The sequence below is a fragment of the Camelus bactrianus genome, chromosome 7 (genome assembly GCF_048773025.1).
Source record: "Camelus bactrianus isolate YW-2024 breed Bactrian camel chromosome 7, ASM4877302v1, whole genome shotgun sequence".
In the NCBI taxonomy this organism is placed as follows: domain Eukaryota; kingdom Metazoa; phylum Chordata; class Mammalia; order Artiodactyla; family Camelidae; genus Camelus; species Camelus bactrianus.
In genome coordinates this window covers 57745588-57767929 of record NC_133545.1, presented here as the reverse complement: position 1 = coordinate 57767929, position 22342 = coordinate 57745588, and the positions used below count along the sequence as shown (strand labels likewise).

Sequence of the window (22342 nt, the reverse complement as noted above, 5' to 3'; positions counted from 1 at the left end):
TGTCTGCTCTCTAAAACACATTTCTAGTCTGCAGCCCGAGGACAAAACACCAAGGACACAGTCAAGCACAGGCCACCATGAAGAGTCTAATTTCATGTATGCCTCCAGATGCACTTAAGTAAAAAATGTTTTGATTATTATTCCTTTTGATCCCACATAAATTATACTCAATTATATAAACATCTTGAGAGCGCCTGTGGTTTTCAAGGTTCTTTAAAAAAAATCTTCAAATAAATGTTGCCTTTTTAAAATTTCTTAATTTTATTTCTGTTGTCCCACCTTTGTGCTCTTATCCTCCTAGTTCCAGGAAATGATCACATATATTAGGCCCTCTTTAGCATGGGTCCTGCCTCCCCAAGGTTGCAGAAATTCAATTCACCGGAGGAGAAAAGCAACGTTTTGTGTGCCAACACTACAGGACACTTTTCTGTACTCACTCCCCCTAACCTGAAATTCTACCTCTTAGCCCCAACTTGAACCACACATGATGAAGCCAATGCTATTCATCCTCTTTGTTCAATTTGGCTTCCCCATTCAGTGGGAAAGGTCTTCATATTACTCCACAACCAAATAGTTCGAGAGTAGTTTTGCATCCCTGAATGTTTTCTTTTCTTTAAAAGTAAAAAATAGACCCAGCAACAACCAAAAAAACACAAACCAATCTTACTCTTACTTTTACATTTTCTTTCAGAAGATGTCTCTACCTCTCTCTCTCCCTCCACTTATTCAGCAAATATTTACCGTGTATCTTCCATGTGCTGGTGGAAGTGATCAAAATGGAGGCCTCTGCCCTAACGGAGATGACAGTCCAGTGGGCATTTTCATATCAGTGAGGGGGTAACTACAAACTGAGTGAGGTGTCAGAAGGAAAGCCACACAGTCCCACAAGAATCATTTACCAAGAAATCTGACCAAGAGGATGTTCTCCTGGGAAGCAGTGCTCAAGCTCTACTCTGAAGGACTGAGCATGATTAACTATGCAAAAAGAGAGAGCCCCAGCAGAGAGAGGAACATATGCAAAGGTCCTGGGGTAGAGGGCAATAAGACAGTTCCCAGAAAATGGGCGTAGCTGGATTGCGGAGAGCAAGCAGAAAGCTGGTATGAGATGAGGCCAGAGAGGTGAGTTGGGTCACATCCTGGAACAGGACCTTGTAGGTGTGCTCAGGATTTTAGTTTTTATCCTAGATGCAGTGGGAAAACCTTGGAGTCTTTTAAGCGAGGAAGAAATAGAATCCTATTTTCAGTTTGAAAAGATCACTCACTGCAGTGTGTGGACGGACTGAAGAGAGATAAGAGTAGATGAGGACAGATCTAGAGTCAAGGGGAGAGATGATGGTAGCTGTAAACTCAGGGAGTGATGCTAGATATGGAAAAGAATGCTCTCACTGGAGAGACAGTCAGGAGGTAAAACAGACAGGACCTGGTGAGGGCTTAGATGTTGGGGTGTAGAGGATGACGCCTATGGATCTGACCACCCCAAGCCCAACACTATTGTCTCACTTGCCTTTTCCACCAGACGATTTTACTGTCAACTTCTTGTCTATCCCTCAGACCACATCAGAATTCTTGGCTTTCCTTCCCAACCAGCTCCCAATATTCCTCCTTCATTAACCCCTATTTTCCTCTGAAGCAGCATTCTACATTCAGGGAAAAAAATTAAGATCAGAGGGTATACCAATTACCTCTTTGGCTTCTAGTAGGGTGCCACAAGAGAAAGTTGAGCCTATCTGAAGTCACTTAGGAAAAAAAGGTCAAATGTTTGACTTCATTAAAAGATCTTTTTTCTGAGGCCAATGAACGAAGACCTATAGAAAATCAGACAATCAAACACCCTGCTCAGTCACTTTACTGGACCTGATTTATCATATACATATCCACTGGTGGCAGGAGCAGTTCTGACACTGTATTATGCACAGAAGCACATGCAAGTGACTGTGTGTGCACCGTGTGTGGGGGCAGCCACGTGGAGACTTTAGGAGCTATTTATTTTTGGTCTTCCCTTAACAAAATCCTCACTCCATTTTGAGAAATGTTCCTTCTCTTTGTTCTAATAATGTGGCTTAAATGGGGGCTGATATTCTCTCTCTCTCTCTCTCTTTTTTTAAGGGAGATTTATTTAGGTGTAACTTACACATAGTAAAATTAACTGTATTTTTAAAAGTAGGCTTTATTTCTTAGAGCATACAGAGAATTTTCATGTCTCCCCTACCCCATCTCCCCCAAGCCTCCTCTGTTATTACTCTCCCTCAGTAGATGGTACCCTTGTTACAATTCAACCTGCATAGAAACATCATTATCGCAGGGTTGGTATTCTCTTTTACAGACCACCCCTCCACTTGTACTGACTGGCTCAGGTATGAGGCTCTTAAACCCAAGCTGAGTCAACAGCAAGGCACCGTGGTTGCCTGATTCAGGGAAAGGCACTTGGTTCAAGTTGGATGAATCAGCCTTTCCTTGGGACTTTTGAACTTGGAAATAGAGAGAATAAGTCTCAATCCTTTTCTAGTGGCTAAAGCACTAAAGCATTTGAGTTTCCTGTGGTGTGAAGAAAATTGGTCTGAGAGAATAAGGGTGACAGACAGAGAAAAGCATTGAAGAGACAGAGAGTGCTGGTAGCACTCAAATTCCTCGATCCCGCTGCCCTTCCCATGGTTACACAAGGTTTCTAATAACGTCTTCTCTTTGCCTCAGTGAATTCAAGATGAGTTTCTGTTATGTGGAACCAAGCACTAATACAGGATGCTCACTGTTACCATCTTGGAAATTCATATGAAAGGCTCTTAGAGGTTCTATGAGAAGAATCCTTTTTAAATATTGATTATTCCAGTGTTTTGAAAATTTATATAAACACAAACCCTTCCCATATACCATATACCACCTACTATATGTCATACATTTTTGGGGGGAGGGAAATACCTATTTTATAGAAGAGGAAATCACAACCTACCTTCTTATCTAATATATAAAAGTTAGATTCAAACTCAGGGGTGTTTGGTTCTCTAACTGATGCTGTGTACAGTAAACCATGGGACACAGGGTAATTGGTCCACCACTGACCATGTAACTCCCAGGGTTTGGAGTCTGAGACATGCACAGCAGGTGCAGATATCATTTCCGGAATCCCTGGTCCACAATGTTGGCTTTATCAATTTAGGTATAGACATAAGGAGACCCCAAGCCATATAGCCTGAACAGCGCTTCTATCAGAAATCTTGCCAAGGCTCTTTAGCTCAGGCTCCCCAACAAAGTGGAAAGAAATGAGCCCATCAAATTCCCTGAGGTGTGCTGTGGTCAGTGGATTCCCTGTTTTCCAGAGGAAAAAGTATGCAGAGAGGGTGTCTGTCTCATTCTGTGCCTGGAAGCTGATGCCACCACTGTCACCACCACCACCAGCACCACCATCATCATCACTTTTAATCAGCTTTATTTATGAGGTACAATTTAATTTTAGGCGCATAACTGGATGAATTCTTGGACCAATGTATATAACCGTACAACTACCCCCTGAATCATGATATTGGACATTCCTATCACTCTTTAAAGTTCCCACTGCAGTCAAACTTTCCTCAAGTCCCAACCCCCGTCAACTACTAATCTGCTTTCTGTCACTATAGATTAGTCTTTTTTAGAGTTTCCTCTCAATGTAGTCTAGTTTTTATATGGCTGGATTTGTTTGCTCAGCATAACTACTTTGAGATCGATGTTGTTGCATCTATTAGCAGTGTATTCTTTCTTATTTCTGAGTAGTAATTAATTGTATAGATACAGTGCAACTTGTATACTCATTTGGGTTATTTCTAATTTTAGGCTATTTTGAATAAAACATTTGAGCATAAGGCTTTGTGTGAACATGTTTTTAATTCCTCTTGGGCAAATATCTAGGAGTAGGATTGCTGGATCATACAGTAACTGTGTGTTCAATTTTATAAGAAACCAGCAAACTGTTCTCCAGAGTAACTATATGACTTGCATTCCTACCAAAAATGAATCCAAGTTCCATTTGCTCCATATCCTCATTAACACTTGGTATTTTCACTCTTTTAAAGTTCCAGCCATTCTAGTGGATATGCAGTCATAGTTATCACGATTTTAATTTGCATTTCTCTAATGACTAAAGATGAAGTTCTTTTTATGTCTTTGCCATTTATTTATCTTTAGTAATGTGCTTATTCAAATCTTTTATCTATTTTTTAAAAATTAGGTTTTTCTTCTTATTACTGAGTTATGAGTTCTCCATATGGATAATATAAATCTATTACCAGACATAAATTTGAAAACATTTTATTGTTTCCTACCTGAAATTTGCCTTTAATTTTCTTGAAAGTGGCTTTTGAAAACATTTCAAATTTTGATGACACCTAATTTACCAACATTTCCTTTTCAGTTTCTATTTTTTTGTGTGCCTTACCAAAACATTCCCTAATCCAAGGTCACAAAGACATTTCCCTGTGCTTTTTCTTCTAGAAATATTATGTATTTGGCAATTACATTTAGAGTTATGATACACTTCAAGTTACTTTTTGTGTAGGCGTGAGGTCGGGGTGTAGGTGGATTTTGTTTTCCCCACATGTGGATATCCAATTGTTCCAGCACCATTTGTTGAAAAACTGTCCAGCTGCCCATTGCACTGCCCTGGTTGGCACTTTTGGCAGAAATCAACAAGCCATCATATGTGTGGGTCTATTTCTGGACTTCCTATTCTGTTATTTTGATCTATATGTCTATCCTTATACCAATTACCATACTGTCTTGATTACTATAGCATTATAATGAGTCTTTAGGGTCAGGTAGTGTCAGTCCTATGATTGTTTTTTCAGAATTGTTTTAGTTATTCCAGATTCTTCATATTCCTATACATATCTTAGGGCTAGCTTGACAATTTTTTCAAAAAAAAGTCTTCAGGATGATGATTAGTATTGCACCGAAGCTACAGATTTACTGGAAATTGATTTAACAATGTCTTCAGACAGATGAACATCTGTCTTTTCATTTACTGGGTCTTTAAAATTCTCTTAGCTTTTAGGTTTTTAGATGTTAGTGCACAGGTCTTGCACATGTTTTGTTAAATTTATTGCAAGTATTTCACACTTTTGATGCTATTATAATTTTTATAAATTTCAAGTTCTAATTGTTCATTACTAGAAATATGATTAATTTTTGTAATTTGATTTTGTATCCTGTGACTTTGTTAAATTCAATTAGTTTTAAAATCTTTTGGGGGGAGATTCTTTAGGATTTTTCCTCTTTATAAACATATCTATGTAGATAGATCTCTACATATATCATGTTGTCTGAGAATATAGACAGCTTTACTTCTTCCTAATTTGTATGTCTTTATTTACTTTCCCTGCTTTATTGTACTGAATAGGACAATATTTACTGCAAGTTGGTTGTGAGCAAAATACTTGCCTTATTCCTGATCTTAGGGGGGAAGTGTTTAGTCTTTCATAATTAAGTATATTGTTAGCTGTATGTTTTTCATATATGCCCATTATCAGTTGAAAATGTTCTCTTCTGCTCCCAGTTTGCTGAGAATTATTATCAGGAATGGATATTGAATGTTATCAAATGCTTTTTCTGGATCCGTTGAGATGATTCTACAGTTTGTTTTTGGTCTATTCACCTAGTAAATTACATTGACTGATTTTAAATTGACCTCCATTCCTCAGGTAACCACATTTAGTCAAGATTGTATTTATTTCTGTTAAAAGTCCTGTTCTGAAGACTCCTTTGTCTAATATTAGTATAGCCACTTCGGATACCTTTTGATGTATTTGATACACCTTAACCTATGGAACAATGTAACTTACCCTCGCCTACCTTAAACATGCTCAACACTTACATTAGCCGACAGTTGGGCAAAATCATCTAACTCAAAGCCTGCTTGGTAAAAAGTGCTGACTATCTCAAGTAATCCACTGAATACGGTACTGGAAGTGAAAAACAAAGTGGCTGCATGTGTACAGGTTGTGCACCCTCGTGATGGTGTGGCTGACTGGGAGCTGCAGCTGCTCCCCTTGCCCAGCACCATGAGAGGGGACTGTACCACGTATCACTGGCCCAGGGAAAGATCTGTACATGTGTAATGCTGCAGCTATGATGCTTAATAATCAGTATTTTGCCAAAAACTAGAAAGATGGGGTTGTCACAGTACTTCATTTCCTCTTAAGCATGCATTTTGAACTTTAACAGTTTGGTAATAATATATAAGCAGTGATCATTTTAAGGTTGATAAAATTAGTTGACAATTTTTCAACTATATTACTCCCGAAATTATAGGTAAAACGGAATCTTTCAGCTAGCATTCCCCTCACACGATAATAAAACTGTTTATTCAAGACAACGATTTGGGATCCATCCATGTAATCAGGACAGGCACACGTGCAGATGACATAATCTCAACTCATTTACTCGAACATGGCATGTAACTTCCATTCACATGCTTATTTCCAGATACTAATTAAACCAATAAACCCCAATTTCTTCCCTACTCTGCTCTTCAAGAAGTCCAGGTTTATAACATGTTCTGAACACCAGTGTGAAAGTCATCTAGGAGAGTGGAGCATGCTAATGCCTCAGGGCAATTTTCTAGGAATGGATAAAGTATTGCACTGGATGAACACCTTCATCAAATAATTTCTCAGTGATGATTCAGGAGGAGCAGGGGAGCATACCACAGTCCACTCTCTTGAGTTTCCAGGAAAGGGAGTTTTAACTTCCCTTCACTGATTTCACCTAATCATGTGTTCTAAGTTGAGTGAGAAGAAAAAGGAGTGAACACTTCCGGAGGGCAGGGTTTTACAAATGCGTCACACTGCAGTTCTTCAAAGTAGGTAAAATTATCCTTATTTGCATAGAAGAAAAAACTGAGGTACAAAGTAATTTGCTTAAAACCAAACAGCCAGTAAGTAGAAAGGCCAGGACCTTGCCTGGGTAGGATGTTGTCTCTTCTCGTATGAAATACCAGCTCCACACCCAACCCCTCTCTGCGTGTCTGTCTGCAGCCCAACCGCCTCCTCTCCCCCATCACCTCCCAGGTAACACATGCCCTGGGCACACTGAGCTGCCAACCTCCAGCTTCACCAGGCCAAACCCACCTTTACACTTCCACATGTTTCCTCTGCCTGGAAAGCCCCCATGCCCTTGTTGTCCACATGGTAACTCTGACTCACTTTTTAAGTTTCCACCCAAAGGTCTCCTCCTTTGAGAACCTTTTCCTGTAATGCTCCTCAGCTGAGTTAGCAGCTCCCTCTGTACTGTAACCAAGGCACTTTACAAACTAGCTCAGGGTACAAAACTATGGTATGTGCCACCTGCTCCCAGGTATGCCCAGCTACACTCTGGACTACAAGCTTCATGAGGGTAGAATGACACTATTTGATTTTATAAGGCTAAGGCTACATGCCTCCAGGTAGCAGGTATACAAAACACTGGACGAATAAAAAGAGTATGCCGGAGGAGTGAACCAAACAGGCCTTGCCCTCCCACTATGTAATATGGCTCTTCGAGAGTACAAAGCATGCTCTCTGTTTGCTGAATTACTGTTAGACTTTCCCAGACTCTGTCCCTCCTCCTCAACCACTTGTCACCTCCATTTGCTGATTAGATATAACATACTCACGTACATACTCTCACTGGATTCTCACAACACTCCTACACCATAATTTTGTTTTCTATTTCACAGAGAAGGAAACTGATTTTCAGAACCATTAGGCAACCTGCCCAAGCTTACTTGACTGGCAGGGGAGGGGCAGGATGTGAAAGTCCATGCTCGTTTCACAGAAACACTTTGCCTTCCCAATTGTAGCACACCTCGTACCAGCGAGGTTAACTGTGTATTAACCAGAATGCGGATGTCAGCCCTTCGCCTACTACTCTTCCTCCTTGTCACCGTGTCAACCCATTACATGAAAATATTCTAACATGTTGAAAGTTTGTGACTGGCTTCTTGTTTTAAAATACAAATAATTACTCCCTATGGAATATATCCACTCATGAAGGATCAAAGAGTAAAAGGTCTTCCAGTCTCAAGTCCTTGGCAAATTGAAATAAATAATTAAAATGATTCACAAGCATGTATTTCTAATACACAGATACAGTTCTGATTAATTTAGTTAGCTATCACACTGCCCCAAAAGTCTTAATGTTTGCTCCGCTGGTGATTTTTTTGTTTTGTTTTGTTTTCTGTTTTTAACTTAAGAAAGCAATTCTGTCATCAGAAAATTTAACCGACTAGGTTCACTTCCTCTTTCAGGTCATTAGTGGAATTATTAACTTGGGTCACAAGACTGAGCTCAGGGCACCCACTTTATCAATTTCTCTCTAATCTGAGAGGCACACATTTCAGGAGACAATCAAAGGCAATAGTACTGTCTCCTTATCCTGTTGCCCTTGATTGTGGTTTTAAACATGTGTCATTATTCCCTTTCTTTTTTACTATTCTTTTCTGAATCATTTATTCATGTCTACGTGCTGCAGAAAAGACTGGCAAGTTTGCCCGTGTCTCTTGGCTGCCCAAGCTAAACGTGCTTGCACTTCACGTTACGGTATGTTTTTATTATGCTTATTGATGGTCATTCACTGTAAGTGATCATAACTCACAAACACAAATCATCTCCTCAATTAACCAGTGAACTGATTTGCTGAAAATCATCTTGTTGAAGGAGTTGTGTTAATTCACTCTGTCATGGGTCCTGCATGGGGAAAGAGATCAAGCCTTTCCCTTTACGGGTCCACTTTGCTGCTCCTGAACCTGGTGGACCTGAGTGTTCAGGGGTATCAAGAGAGATCAACTCATGCACAGCAACACCTTCACCGGTTCCTCAGAACATCGAGGGTGAATCCTGGCTCCAACACCTGCACACACATCCTTTGTGATCTGCCCCTGGCCCACTTTTCTGCTTTCATTTTCGGCCTCTGTCCTTCTTTTCTCCAGCAAATCTTCCAACTTGTTCCTTTCTTCTAGCATGATCTCTCAACTCAGGTTTCATTCTCTTCCTTTTCACATGCTCTTCCCATTAGGATGTCATATTTCCTCTCCTTTCTTGGCCCTTCAAAATTCAGCCTGTGCCACCTCTCCTAGGAAGCACACTTCCACCCCCAAGTCAGAATTTAGATGCTTTTCTTTCGGGCCCCCACAGCACCTTATTACTTACACATCTCTATTATCTCACATGACACTTATCACGTTGTATGGTCACTGTCATTTTAATTGGCTATCTTGTTCTACATTCTCTGGGGAGCTTGTAGCAGGGACCATATCTTGATTTTGTTACCCTGGTAATGATAGTAGGAGCTAAAAATGCTAGTAAAATAAATAGTTTTTAACCTGGTGCATAGTCATATATACCATCACATGCCTTGGGTCTGTAGTTTCTACTTTTATGGTCCATTCTCTCAGTTGGGGTGAGTGTGTGTTTAAGAAGACACTGCCATAGTAACAGTGTGCCAAGAAGGAAGCTGGTCCAGTTCCTTCAGTTTCCCATTACTCTCAACCTTTAAAATACTATCTGTGTTGAGCACTTCCTGGCTCCTTCCTGGAGAAATCGCCTCATTCCAATTTTCCCTAGATTAGCTGTTCTGGAAAACCTGGGTTTTGTGTTCTTTGCACACAGCCAATCTATTAACATTTTGTGTCAGTGATGATTCCTTTTGTTGTTAGAGGCCTGAGAACATTTCAGATTTTCAGTTTGCAAGTGCTCTTGTGGCTGAGGCTGCTAGCTGTCCATCAAAATCCATGTGCCTTTCTAGAGTTTCCAGTCTCCCCTGAAGACAAGCATAGCCATGGGACAAAGTTCTCTCCAGCAGAACGTGAACACAAGTAACACACGCCCTTTCCAGGCTTAGCCTGTAAAGCCTTTCTACATCCACCCCTGCATGCTGTGCCTCCTTTCAGGGTGACTGGGATGCCCACATCTCAGGAATACTGGAGGCATGTTTAAGGGCTGCAAAGCTGCTGTCAGCCTGGTCTCTAGATGACTTCTTGGAGGAGAGCCATTCCACCAACCTGGACCCTTGCCCAGGACTATTTGGTGAGCAAAAGCAAACAAAACAAAACAAAACTTCTACCAGTTTAAGCACATGGAATTGTGCAATTTTGGGATGTCTCTCTGTACCACAGCCTAGCCTAGCCTCTTCTACTTAGTACAGGCATGGCTTTAAGAAAAGGCTAGTTAAATGACAAGATGCTAGATATACTGTTGGAAGTAAATTAAAGTCTAACCGTCCCATGGACCATTATCAGCCATCCACAGATTTGTTATTTCCATTACTACTTTGATCATCACCAAGAATGTCATCAATAATATCAGGTGATTACTAAATTCAAAAATTCATTTTAATGCCACTAAATTTTTAAAGAAGTGTTGTAGAGCAACCATGGTGGGTGGGGCTGAGTGTGGTGGGGTGAATCTGAAAACAGTGAAACTGCTGGAAAATTCCACGGCATTTCTTTTGTCATTATAACTGAGAAGTCCTAGGTGACTCTGGTGAACTTCTGACATTGTTAGCCCAAATTCCCCAAACTAGCTTCCAAATACTTATTATAGTTTCCTAGGAAAGGGAGAAAGTCGTTTTTCACATTTTTATACAGAAGAGATCTCTTGATATTTAGGGCTGGAAGATATATATGTTCAAAATGGTGAGGAAATTAGAAAGTTGGATTTGTAAACAAAAAAGATGCCACCTCATTAAAATGATCCTTCTCTTTATAAAGTGCTTCTAAATAATTGTGTCACTAAAATTTATTTTAGTCTGTGCTTTCTGTCAGATATGCTATACTTCTCTTCCACCCTCCTTTCCACAAACTCCTTATTTTCAGCATTTTTAAAAAAAACATCTTATTGAGGTATAGCTGAAAGCGCTAAATATGAAGCCGATAGCCCCAAACACTCTAAAATATGTACATACCCATATAAGCACCACACAGGGCAATACACAAAACATTTTCAGTGCTCCAATAGGCTCCTTTGTGTTCCACTTTGGTCAATGCCTCCTCAAAAACAGAATATTCTGACTTCTATCATCATGGATTAGTTTTGCCTGATTTTGAACTTGACATAAATGAAAGCATGTGCTACATACTCTGTGATGCCTGGTTTCTTTCACTCAGCATCCTGCTCAAGAGCCATATTACTGCAATGTGATGGCTCATTCTTTCTCATTGCTCTACAGTATCCTGGTGAATGAATAATACCACAATTAATTTATCCATACTACTGTTGATGGACATTTGGTTTGTTTTTACTTTGGGGCTATTATGAATAACACTGATATGAACATTCTTGTACCTGTGTTTTACATGAACACTCATTTCCCTTGGGTATTAGCCAAGAAGTATATTATTTTTAGTAGATAATGCCAACCTGTTTTCCAAAGTGTTTCCATCAGTTTACATGTCCACCACCATGTATAATAGTTCCACTCGCTCCATATTCTCATTAATATTTGTGACTGTCAGTCCTATTAACTTTAGCTATTTGCTGGGCTTTAATTTTCATTTTCCTGATGGCTAATAATGTAAGTGTCTTTGCGTATTCACATTGGCAATTTTTTTTGTTGGCCATTACATTTCTGAACTTTTTAAAACAGTGAAGTATATTTGATTTATAATGTTGTGTTAGTTTCTGGTGTACAGCATAGTGACTCAGTTATATATATATTCTTTTTCATTATAGGTTATCATAAGCTATTGAATATAGTTGCCTGTGGTATACCACAGGACCTTGTTGTTTATCTATTCTGTATATAGTAGTTTGTGTCAGCTAATTCCAAATTCCCAATTTATCCCTCCTCATCTTTCCCCTTTGGTAATCATAAGTTTGTTTTCTATGCCTGTGAGTCTCTTTCTGTTTTGTAAATAAATTCGTGTCATTTTTTTAGATTCTACATATAAGTGATACCATATATTTGTCTTTCTCTGTCTGACTTACTTCACTTAGTATGATAATCTCTAGGTCCATATATATTGCTACAAAGGGTATTATTTCATTCTTTTTTATGGCTGACTCATATTGGCAATTTTGATATTTTCTTTTGCCAAGTCCTCGTTCAGATGTTTGCCCATTTTCAACAAGGTGGTCAGTATTTTTTTTTTTTTTTTGTATAAGTTCTTTAGATGTTCTGGATACATGTCCCTTGCTGGATATATGTATTGCAAATATCTTCTTCAGTCTGTAGTTTTTATTTATTTATCCTCAATAATGTCTTTTAATGCATAGACTTTCTTAATTTTGATGAGGTGCAATTTATTATTTTCTTTTATTGTTAAGTATTTTCTGCATCCTATTTAAGATCTCTTTGCCTGTCCCAAGGACGTTCAGGTATTCACCAAAGTTTTGTTCTAAAAATTTTATTATTTTATTTTTATAACTTCAAGTCTATAATCTCTCTCATTAATTTTTGTGTATGATATGATATAGGGGTCAGGTTTATTATTTTCTGTATGGATATCCAACTGACCCAGCAACCATTTATTTAAAAATCCATTATTTCTTCCAATGAATTGCAGTAATGCTTTCGACATAAATCAGGTAAATTTATACGTGTGCATTTTTCCCACTGGTCTACTAAGTTAGTCTTTAGTCAAAACCAACCACCCTGTCTTAATTACTATAGCTTTATAATAAGTCTTAATATCTAGAAATGTAAGTCTTCCAGCTTTTTTCTTGTTTTTAAGATCACCTTGTCTATTTTATTTCTTTTGTATTTATATATAAGTTATATATAATCATTCTGTGAATTTCCTATCGGGATGGTGACTGGTGTTGCATTTAATCTGTAGATCAATTTGGAGAGTACTAACATCATAACAAAGTGGAATCTTCCAATTCATAAACATGGTATCTCTTATTCCTCCCTTGACTTAAGTCTGCTTTAATTTTTCTAAGCAATGCTTTATAGTTTTAGTAAAGTAGTCTTGAATGTCTTTGGTTAGGTGTACTCTTAGGTATTTGTCATTTTCAGTTTTTAAATGTGACTAAGAAAATAAACCAGTGCTTAATTAAGAACTGTGAGGCATTACTAGTATTCACATCACCTTGCTTAAGAGGTTAAAAAGAGCAAAACTCATACGCAAAATAAATATATAAGTATAGTAATAACTACCTACAACATTATCTGAATGTTGAAATCTCCTTACTTTCTAAGAGTTGAACATATCTGAGCACAGTTACTACTGGAGCAATGTTCTGTGAACCTACTTCTCTGTTACCTAACTAGCTAAGTTACCACTAGCTACTTGCACAGCTTATGGTAGAAAAACTTAGTGCTGCAGTCAAAGTCCTTCCATTTCTTTGGCTGTGCTATTCCTTTCTCACCCCCTTCTGGGCTTTCCACACATCCTACACCTCTGTTGGACCCCTGTTCTCTCCTTCTCCTTTTTACCTGGCTACTAACTATGCGCTCACAATCTTCCGCTTAAGTCATAATATCTCTAAGAATCCTATCCTGACCCACCAGACAGAATCAGGTATCCCTGCTGTGTGCCTCCACAAAACCCTTTAGAGCCTCTATCCTAGCACTAGACTGCATTCGCATTGCGTGGTTAATGTCTGTTTCCCCTACCACACTATAAATTCTATGAAGAAAAGGGCAATGATGATCTTATTCAAAATTTTATCTTCAGAGCCTTGCACAGCACCCGGTATATATTAATTGCTTGATAAATACTTTAATTAGCATGAAATTTGGTCAGAGCAGAAGGATGAGACTCTCCTCTCTTCCTCCTTAAAAACTGGAGTCAGTGGAGACCCACCACTGGTCTATCCTAAAGTGGAATCAGATAATGAAATGCTCATTTTCCCTAGAATTTGGGTAGCTGCTGTAAGTGTTACATTTCCTCCTAATTTTTATTGTTGGTAAAACATAAAATAATAAAAAATGAATTAAAGAATTACCTGGAAAGAAGATCATTCTTACAAAACAGCCAGCCGGTCTAACATTCAGGATTTATCCTATTTTGGAGAATGTTTTGTCTTTTTGAAATTTTGCTTTTGTATGGTGTGTTATAGTTTTCTACTTGCTCACTTTTCCGTTACATAGCCCTTTTTGAAAGAAAACCCGCTGTCACTCCAAGGCTAGCAGTCATTGAGAATCTCCACGTGGGACATTGTATCCTCGGGTGGTTCATCCCTGCCTCCACTGTCACTCGTGTCTTCAGGGCACAGCTCCCCAGGAACAACAGTGGCAGGTACAGGGACTCGCAATGACATTTCCCTAATTTTCTACTGCACAACAAAGATCAGGCTAGACCCTCTAACTACAACTTTCCTAAAGCCTTGAAAGGGGAAACAGAAAAGAGAAGGAAGCTACAATTTACCAGACTGATTTACAAGATTGAGTTTGCTTTTTCAGCTCTCGGTATCAGATGGGGATTCAAGAAGAATCGTTTAGTAACCATCAAACAGAGACTGAACCTAAATTTTCCTGTGCTCCTAAAAGTCTTTACCCAAGAAAGTGAAGATTCTATTTTGACTGTTTAACATCATTCTGAAAAACCCTCTTCCCCAAATATTTGCTCCCTTACAGGTTATTCTAGCTCCATCTACAGCTGTGGAGCTACCCTGCAGCTTGAACAGCTTAGGCACATCAGAATACAATACAACAGAAGGTACGCATGTATTGATGTGTGTGTTGGGGGGTAGAGTTTGTAGAGGGGGGTCGTTCTGGTACAATTCCATGTATTCAGTTAACAATTAGTTACTAAAACTCCCAGCAGTGTGGGGAAGCGGAGATAGTATTTGATCTGGGCTGGAAGGCCTGAGTTCTATGCATGGATCGGAAACGTTCTAGCTTCATAACACTGGGCAAGTTATTTAACATTTCTGAGATTCCACTGTCAGAGATAAATAATAAAGAGATAAATTACAGAATGTATATCAGATCCTTCTTTAAAACTGTGTTGCTTAAGGCTGTTATTAGGAGTTCTGTGCAAGGTCCGGTCGTTAGCACAATGCAGGTCCAATCTGTATCTGCTCACTTCGTGTCTCTGTGTCACATTTTGGTAATTCTCACAATGTTTCAAACATTTTCATTGTTATAATATTTGTTATGGTGATCTGTGATTAGTGATCTTTGATGTTATTACTATAATTTGCTGAAAGCTCTGATGATGGAAAGCATTTTTTAGAGATAAAGTATTTTTTGGTTAAGGTATGTACATATTTTTTAAGACACAGTGTTATTGCACACTTAATAAACTACAGTATAGTGTAACCTTAACCTTTATATGCACTGGGAAACCAAAAATATTCATGTGACTCACTTTACTGCAATGTTCACTTTATTGCAGCTGAATGGAACAGAACTCGCAATATCTCAGATCAGCCTGTGCATTAAGGCCTGGTACCATTTTTAGGCTTCAAGAGGACTACAGAAAGAGCAAGCACACTGCCTTCAGCTCCAGCTGTACCTTTTATCAGTAGGATGCAACATGTTCACTGGTGAAAGGGCTCCACTCTCTACTTTGAAATAATAGCTGAATTCCTATCATGGTTTATTTTGTTAAGAGGTGAAAAACAGCAGAAAAAAGGAAATTTGCCTTAAGTAAATTAAAGCATGCTCCTTAGGGAATATCTCACCATATAAAAATCACAAGATAGCTTTCTCTCTTCTCAGGCTTATTAGTAATCCTTTAGAATACATTTAGGTTTGGAGAAATAATTCATACTCAAAATAAAACCTAATGATCTACTGTGGATTATATACCTATTGTGTGTTCAACATATACACAGGAGGAGAGAGAAGATAAAGTAACCTTGGAGGGAGAGGGGAGAGATCTATAAACCATTTTTAACATTATTTTAAATTAAATATTTTAACATATGAAAGAAAATGAAAAGAAAAAGATAAATAAAAATAGTTCTATCCTTCCTTGGTTAAAAAAAATAGAAAAAAAACAGCTCAAATTCAAATTTAAACAATACTTTGAGACAGTTAAAACTGGTATTAAAAATAAAAATCAACTTTAACTCTAATCTTTTATGAATTATAACTGAATATATGAATGTACCAGATACAGAAAGTACAGAACAGACTTATGAAACTTTAAATCAAATGATCCATCCTGTGTCCATTTATTCATTGATGAATAACTATGCTTATGTAGTGGTTCTCAAAATGTGCTTCCTGGACCAGCAACATCAGTACCAGCTGGGAGCTTGTTAGCAATGTAATTCTTGGGCTCGATTAGTGGATACCTGGTCCTGTTCAAAACATGCACTGAGACATTTGGTCAACACCAAAAGGTCCTTGACAGTTGGTCCTCTCAAAAGCATGAGCTTATTTGGTCCATGACAAATGGTCCTTGATATTTGTTCCTTTCAAAAATGTTCATGCTTAGAAAATGTCTTTGGGTTGAAATAGCCTGTAATGTTTGTTTATAATTTTGGTTTATAGGATTAATACATAAAAAATACTACCACGTTTTATTGGTCCAATAATTGTGTTGTGGCTGTTTTACCAGCAAAAATCCTTCTTGCCTTGGTAGCCTAGCTGGTAATGGCACATGGGATTAGGTAGATGGGTCAAGGTTCAGATTTTGCAGAAGAGAAGGATTTATATTCACTATGTGCACTGAGGAAGAGTCCTACAGTTAGAAATGCAGAGGACAAGTCAAGGGTGGGATCTCGTGGTGTGTGATGCATTAATAGGTCACTGGCATTAGGTTGGATGTGGCTAGCTCATTCCATAAGGGTGGAGTTTGAAAAGAAGGGCTTGGTCAAGCCACCGTGTAAAATGGGGATCGAAGATGTTGATGTAAATATTTGATGTCTCGCTTGTTCATAAGGAATGAGAGTGGGTGTGGCTTTCCTACCACACAGGGTTCAGGCGTAATGGCCACCATGAGGTGGGTATCAGGCATATAACTAACCCTGCAACAACTATCCCCTGGCCTAGGACTAATAGGCAATGTTTCCCTTGAATCAAAGTCATATAGAGGTACAATCTTGGTAGATGGCAAGAAGCATCTGCCACTGTTTGGAGAGGTTTTAGTGGGTGTGATTCCACACTTACCCACTAATCGCGGTAGACCACCACACCCTATGCTGGTGCCTATCTAGTGGCTGAGCCAGGTGTCAAATTCGTAAGACATTAGAGTGAGGATTCCCTAGCGTTAAACCAGGCACCACTGGTTAGAAGTCTCCAAAGGAGAACAAAAAACCTTCTGTTGCTTGGCAATATGACATTTTTATTTAAAACTCTCAGCAGAATATGGCAGAAATATTATACTCATAAAAGAGAAAAGCCAATGCTACATAATGATGGCTTTTGTTACCATTTCCACTCCTTTAACAGAGATAGGAGTAAAAGGTACCAGCACTGTGAAGAGAGGAGACTCTACAACACCTGACTTAGAGCTGGTCAGGATCTGGATAATATAATCATTCCGAGGAAAACACCAGCACCATGTTGGTGTTGAAGGGGAAGCGAGGAACACCCTGAGTAGACAAAAATAACACCGAGGAGAAGAACCAAATGCAGCACCATCACAGATACTTTGAAGAACTCTCTGTGATATTCATGATGAAGAGATCCTGTTAATGCTACCAGAAACTCATTAAAGAGGCAAATAAGTAGAATTCAAAACAGACACTGACATGCTCGCTTCGGCAGCACATATACTAAAATTGGAACGATACAGAGAAGATTAGCATGGCCCCTGCACAAGGATGACACGCAAATTCGTAAAGCAAAACACTGACTTCTAAACCCAACTTCACTGCACAGAATTGATATTCCAGAGGAGTATAAAGTGACCAGGTGCAGAGAATCATTTCTTATGCACAATTCCAGTGCTAAAGATGATGAAAGAATTCTATTTACACAACTTATAATATTCGCTATTTAAGTGCCACTACCACAATATGGTAGCCCCTTCAAGACAGCACCAACATTGTTCACTCAATTATTTACTGTGCACAGTGTAGTACTGGGTTACACTATGTATTGATTGATGCAACAATAGTGAAAAGGCAAGAAGACACTTACAGATATATGTATCTTATCTTATATATGAGATTATATATACATGTAAGAAAGCACTTGCATTTGCACAGAAATCTTGACATTAACCCTTCATTGTGCATGATGGATTTCGAGACTGCATATATGAAAGCAATCTGACTACTCTTATCAAACGCACAAGTGAAAGGATGCTTGTTTCACTTTTCACAATCGTGAAAAATATCTTCTTTGGGTCTAACATTTGCGTATGCGACAATGAAAAGTAACACCTGTAACTGTGCACCATCTGTGCCTTTGAAAGATATAAATGAAACTTTTGAGGACATTGTGGAGAATGCAAAAGAAAATTTCGATGACTTAATGGATTATACTGAAAGAGTGTGTGTGTCAGTGGAAGGCTCGGCAGAGGCAGAAGACCAGAAGCTCCAAGATTTCCACCAGAACCTTGGAATGTTTATATATCAGTACCGAATGGTGATTACAGGGCAAATAATGCAGAACTTCATGACGAGGAAGAATAAGAATAAATGTGAAATTCAAAATTCATCATAAATTACAATAAAAATAATGTAAGTACAATTTTAACAAAGTTAAGTGTTTGTTATTATTTCAGGAATCATGGACCAAATGTCTCACTGGATGTTTTGGATGGGAACAAATATCGAGGACCTTTTGGCATGGACCAAGTATCTCAAATGGAACCAAATTTCAAAGACCTTTTGGCATGGACCAAATGTCCTGCAAAGCTCAGGCTCGACCCAGACTTACTGAATCCGAAAGCAGGATGGGGCTCAGCCATATGTTTTAGCAAGTCTTCCAGGTGACTGACTGTTTTGCATGCTGAAGTTTGAGAACCAGCCTCCTGGAATGAAAAGGTTAACAGCATGCTCTTTGAAGTCAGAGAAATTTGGGTTCAAATATTTGCACCGAGACTTACTGTCTCTGTGATCTGGAACAAATCATTACCCCGAGCCTTAATTTCCAAATTAGTAAACAGAGACATGGTACCTTTCAGGACTATTGTTAGGATTAAATGAGGAAACAGATACAGATGGGATGTACAGTGTATGTACATCAAACACACAGTACTTGGTGCATAGGAAGCACTCGGGAACTGATCCCTGTTATTTCACAGGCATAGAAGACCTTGTGTTTGATGTTTCAGGAAACACTGTGCTAAACAGACATGGCTTCTTTCTTCAAGGACCTCAGTCTGGAAGAGGAGCTACACTAGTACACCAATAATCATGTTACAAAGTAGAAAAGTGTTAGGTGGCAATAGAGTGGGTAAGAAGAGCCCTGGGAGATTATAGAGTGGAGGAAGCAACATATGAACTGGTCTTTAAAAAACAAGATTTGGATAAGCATAGATGCAGGGAAGGGCATTCCAGATGAAAGGAACGGGGAGAAGAGGTAGGGAATCATGGGATACATGTTTTGGCTAAAGGGATAACAATAGGGTGACCACATAATTTATTGTCCAAATAGGGGAACTTTGCAAGTGAAAAGGGGCATCAGTAATAGTTAAGGCGGGAAAACAGATTTAAAAGGGACCATACCAGGCATACCATGTAGTGGTCGCCCTGGAAAACAGGCTGTTGGGAAAACGAGCGTTGGAAATAGGGATGGAGTGTGGGCTGGATTTGTGCAGTGATGGGTCCCTAATGACAGGCTCAGGGCATTGCTTTTTGAGCAATGGGGAGCTGTTAAAGATCCTGAGTGGGGAATGACCACAGTGGAGCAGGTATTTGGGAAGATATTTTGGCATCACTGTGTAGGCTGCTACAAGAATGAATAAGAGGGACCAGATCAGAGGGAGATTTCCAGAAATAAGATTTTGAAACCAAATAAATATGTCAGACAGGGAGAGGGAGAAGTCAAACCTGAAGGTAATATTTCAAGCCTATGTCAAGGAGGTGAAGAGAAGGGGCAGGTTAGGGAGCAGTGTCATGAATTCACTTCAAGATATAAGGTGTTCAGTTTGATGATCTTCTGTTACATACATGCGACTGGGGAAATGTGACAGACAGTTAGAATTGAGATCTTATTTCAGTAATGCTCTCTCCATCTTGCAAAAAGACAAGCCATTCAATATCTTGATAAAGCATACAAGCTCTGTATTTTGTTTGTATTTATTTTATTTAATGAACATTTAAAATCAGGCAATAATGAATGCTTATGTTGTGCTGAATAGGGACCAGAATCTGTTCTAAGTACTTTACAAATATTACAGAATTAATCCTCATAAGAATCTTAGGAGATTACTATAGTTAATATTATTATCCCCATTTTTCAGATGAAGATACTGAGGCACAGAGAAATTAAGAGACCTACCCAAGATTATACTGCTATTAAGTGGAGGTGCCCCAAACTGAAACTGGGAGAGGCTGGTTGGAGAGACTGCATTCTTCACCATGATGCAAGGCAGTTTCTTATATTAAAGATGTCCTAACAGAATTTGATGGAATTGGGATTGGAAAACTATTATCTAAAACTTTCCTGGGGTGTTTTGCTATTTATATGAGAAGATTTTGAGGCAGCATTTCTTGTTATAATTATCAACCTACTTTCATAGATGCAAAATAAATAGAATATCTAATTCTCATAATACTTTTGAGGAATAGATATTCACATACAAGAGAGTATTAAAAACGACTGTCACAGTTTCATAATATATAATGACACATTTATTTGGTTTCTAGGTCTCATCATTTCTACCCAGTTAATCTCTCATCTATTTCCTCCTTCCCATTCTTGTAGCAGCCTACACAGAGCAGCCAAAGTAAACTTCCCCTCAAACTACTCTACCACCATCACCTCCTTGCTCAGGAACCAACCTTTACAATGACATCATTTCATAATGTCAGATACCAAGTCACAGAGTCAAGATTCAAGCCCGAACCACTACATTATATCACCTTGTTGAATCACCTTCATAGAGTGTGGGGGAAGGGTTATAGCTTGGCAGAGGTTTTTGGTAGAAGTCATTCAGGCATTATAAATTCAGGAGGGCAGGAGGTGACTGGGTCTTTAGAAGCATTTGGGGGAGTGAAGAATTTTTTTTTTTAATGTGAGAATACCACAGTTACTGGCCATCCAAGGGGTCAGGAGGCTCGGAGGAGAGGAAGAGAGAGCCTTTGAGGCTGTGCTCCCCAGGGCAGGGAAGAAGGCAGCATTCAGGGCAGCGCTCACGGGAATCAAGCCTATGGTTTTGGCAGGAGCGTCCCCGGCATTCCTTCTCTCCATGATGCGAGGAGGAGGGCAAGACTCCCCCCCTGAGAGGCCAAGACACTAAGCTGAACTGTTGGAACAGTGGAGGCAGGAGCCATACTTTCCAGGGAACTGGCCTTGATAACCGGGAAGAAGAGAGACTTGAAGCAGAAACCAAGGCAGAAGGGAACCAGAGAGGCATCCCTTCTTCGAGGAAGTCTTCATCAATTTAGATGCCACCCTCGGAAGCTTTTGTAACAGCCAGTGCTCATCTCAAATAGCACTTAACGTTACAAGCATTGACTTAGATATTTGTCTCCCCCACTAAACACTGAGTCCCTTGAGAGCTGAGATCTGTGTTATTGGACTGTATCCCTAACACTTAGCTCAGAGCCCGACGCTGAGCAGGTGCCTTGAGAAAAATACAAGTGAGCGAATAAATGAATGAATAAATGAATGGATGAAATGAGGGTAGAGCTTTGATCAACTAGAGTCATTACACTAGAAGGAAGCTTATAACTCATTTAGTCCAATCCTATTATTCTGCACAGAGGTTAAAGGGCTTGCAAGGCCCCAAGGGGCAGGGGGATTCGTGCTAGAGTTGTACCTGGAACCCAGAACACATGGCCACCTTCCTCCTCCTCACCCTGCTGGGAGCATGGCGACAACTCTCACAGTCATTCTCGTGTTTGTTGGCTGGTTGTTGGGAATGCACAATACATTTTCCCATGGAGACAGGTTTTTTCTTCTTTTTTTTTTAAATGGTGGTTCGGTTCCCAGGCCAGGCCACAAAAGCCTATTTACCCCATAGCTGAGCTCAGCTATAAAACCAGCGGTAGCTCTGAGGCCTCACTGAACCCCTAGCTCTGAGCCCACAGTCTGGGGGGCAGGTGGGCAGCTGGCTCTGCAGGGGGAGGGCAGAGCTCCTTGGAGCAGATTCGGAGCGTGGGGCGGGGGCTGGGCAGGGGAGCCAGGCAGGGGGCCCGGGCGGCAGCTGCAGGAGGCTAGGCAGCCTCTGAATGCCTTGGTGGTTCTTAAGTGGATTGTTTGTAAGTTGGGAACTGTCTGTACTTAGAAAGGCGGATTTCAAGAGGTAGGGGATCCTATTTCACTCGAAGGCCCACAGTAATGAGGGTTCTTTATTCGTAATGAAGTAGCCACTAATTGG

The 22342-nt window shown here is 39.5% G+C and overlaps 1 protein-coding gene, 1 long non-coding RNA gene and 1 other non-coding gene across 13 annotated transcripts in view; 2 read left to right on the top strand and 1 right to left on the bottom strand.

Annotated features, from left to right (window-relative positions):
• ICA1 (islet cell autoantigen 1) overlaps positions 1-22342 on the bottom strand; it is a 141096-nt gene that overhangs the window by 43395 nt on the left and 75359 nt on the right. The gene's annotated exons all lie outside the window — the stretch shown is intronic.
• Positions 7506-20746, top strand: LOC123613599 (uncharacterized). The gene is made up of 3 exons (XR_006720957.2): positions 7506-8546; positions 14527-14608; positions 15290-20746. It is a non-coding gene; the product is annotated as an uncharacterized LOC123613599 (long non-coding RNA).
• Positions 17598-17704, top strand: LOC123613798 (U6 spliceosomal RNA). The gene has a single exon (XR_006721228.2). It is a non-coding gene; the product is annotated as a U6 spliceosomal RNA (small nuclear RNA).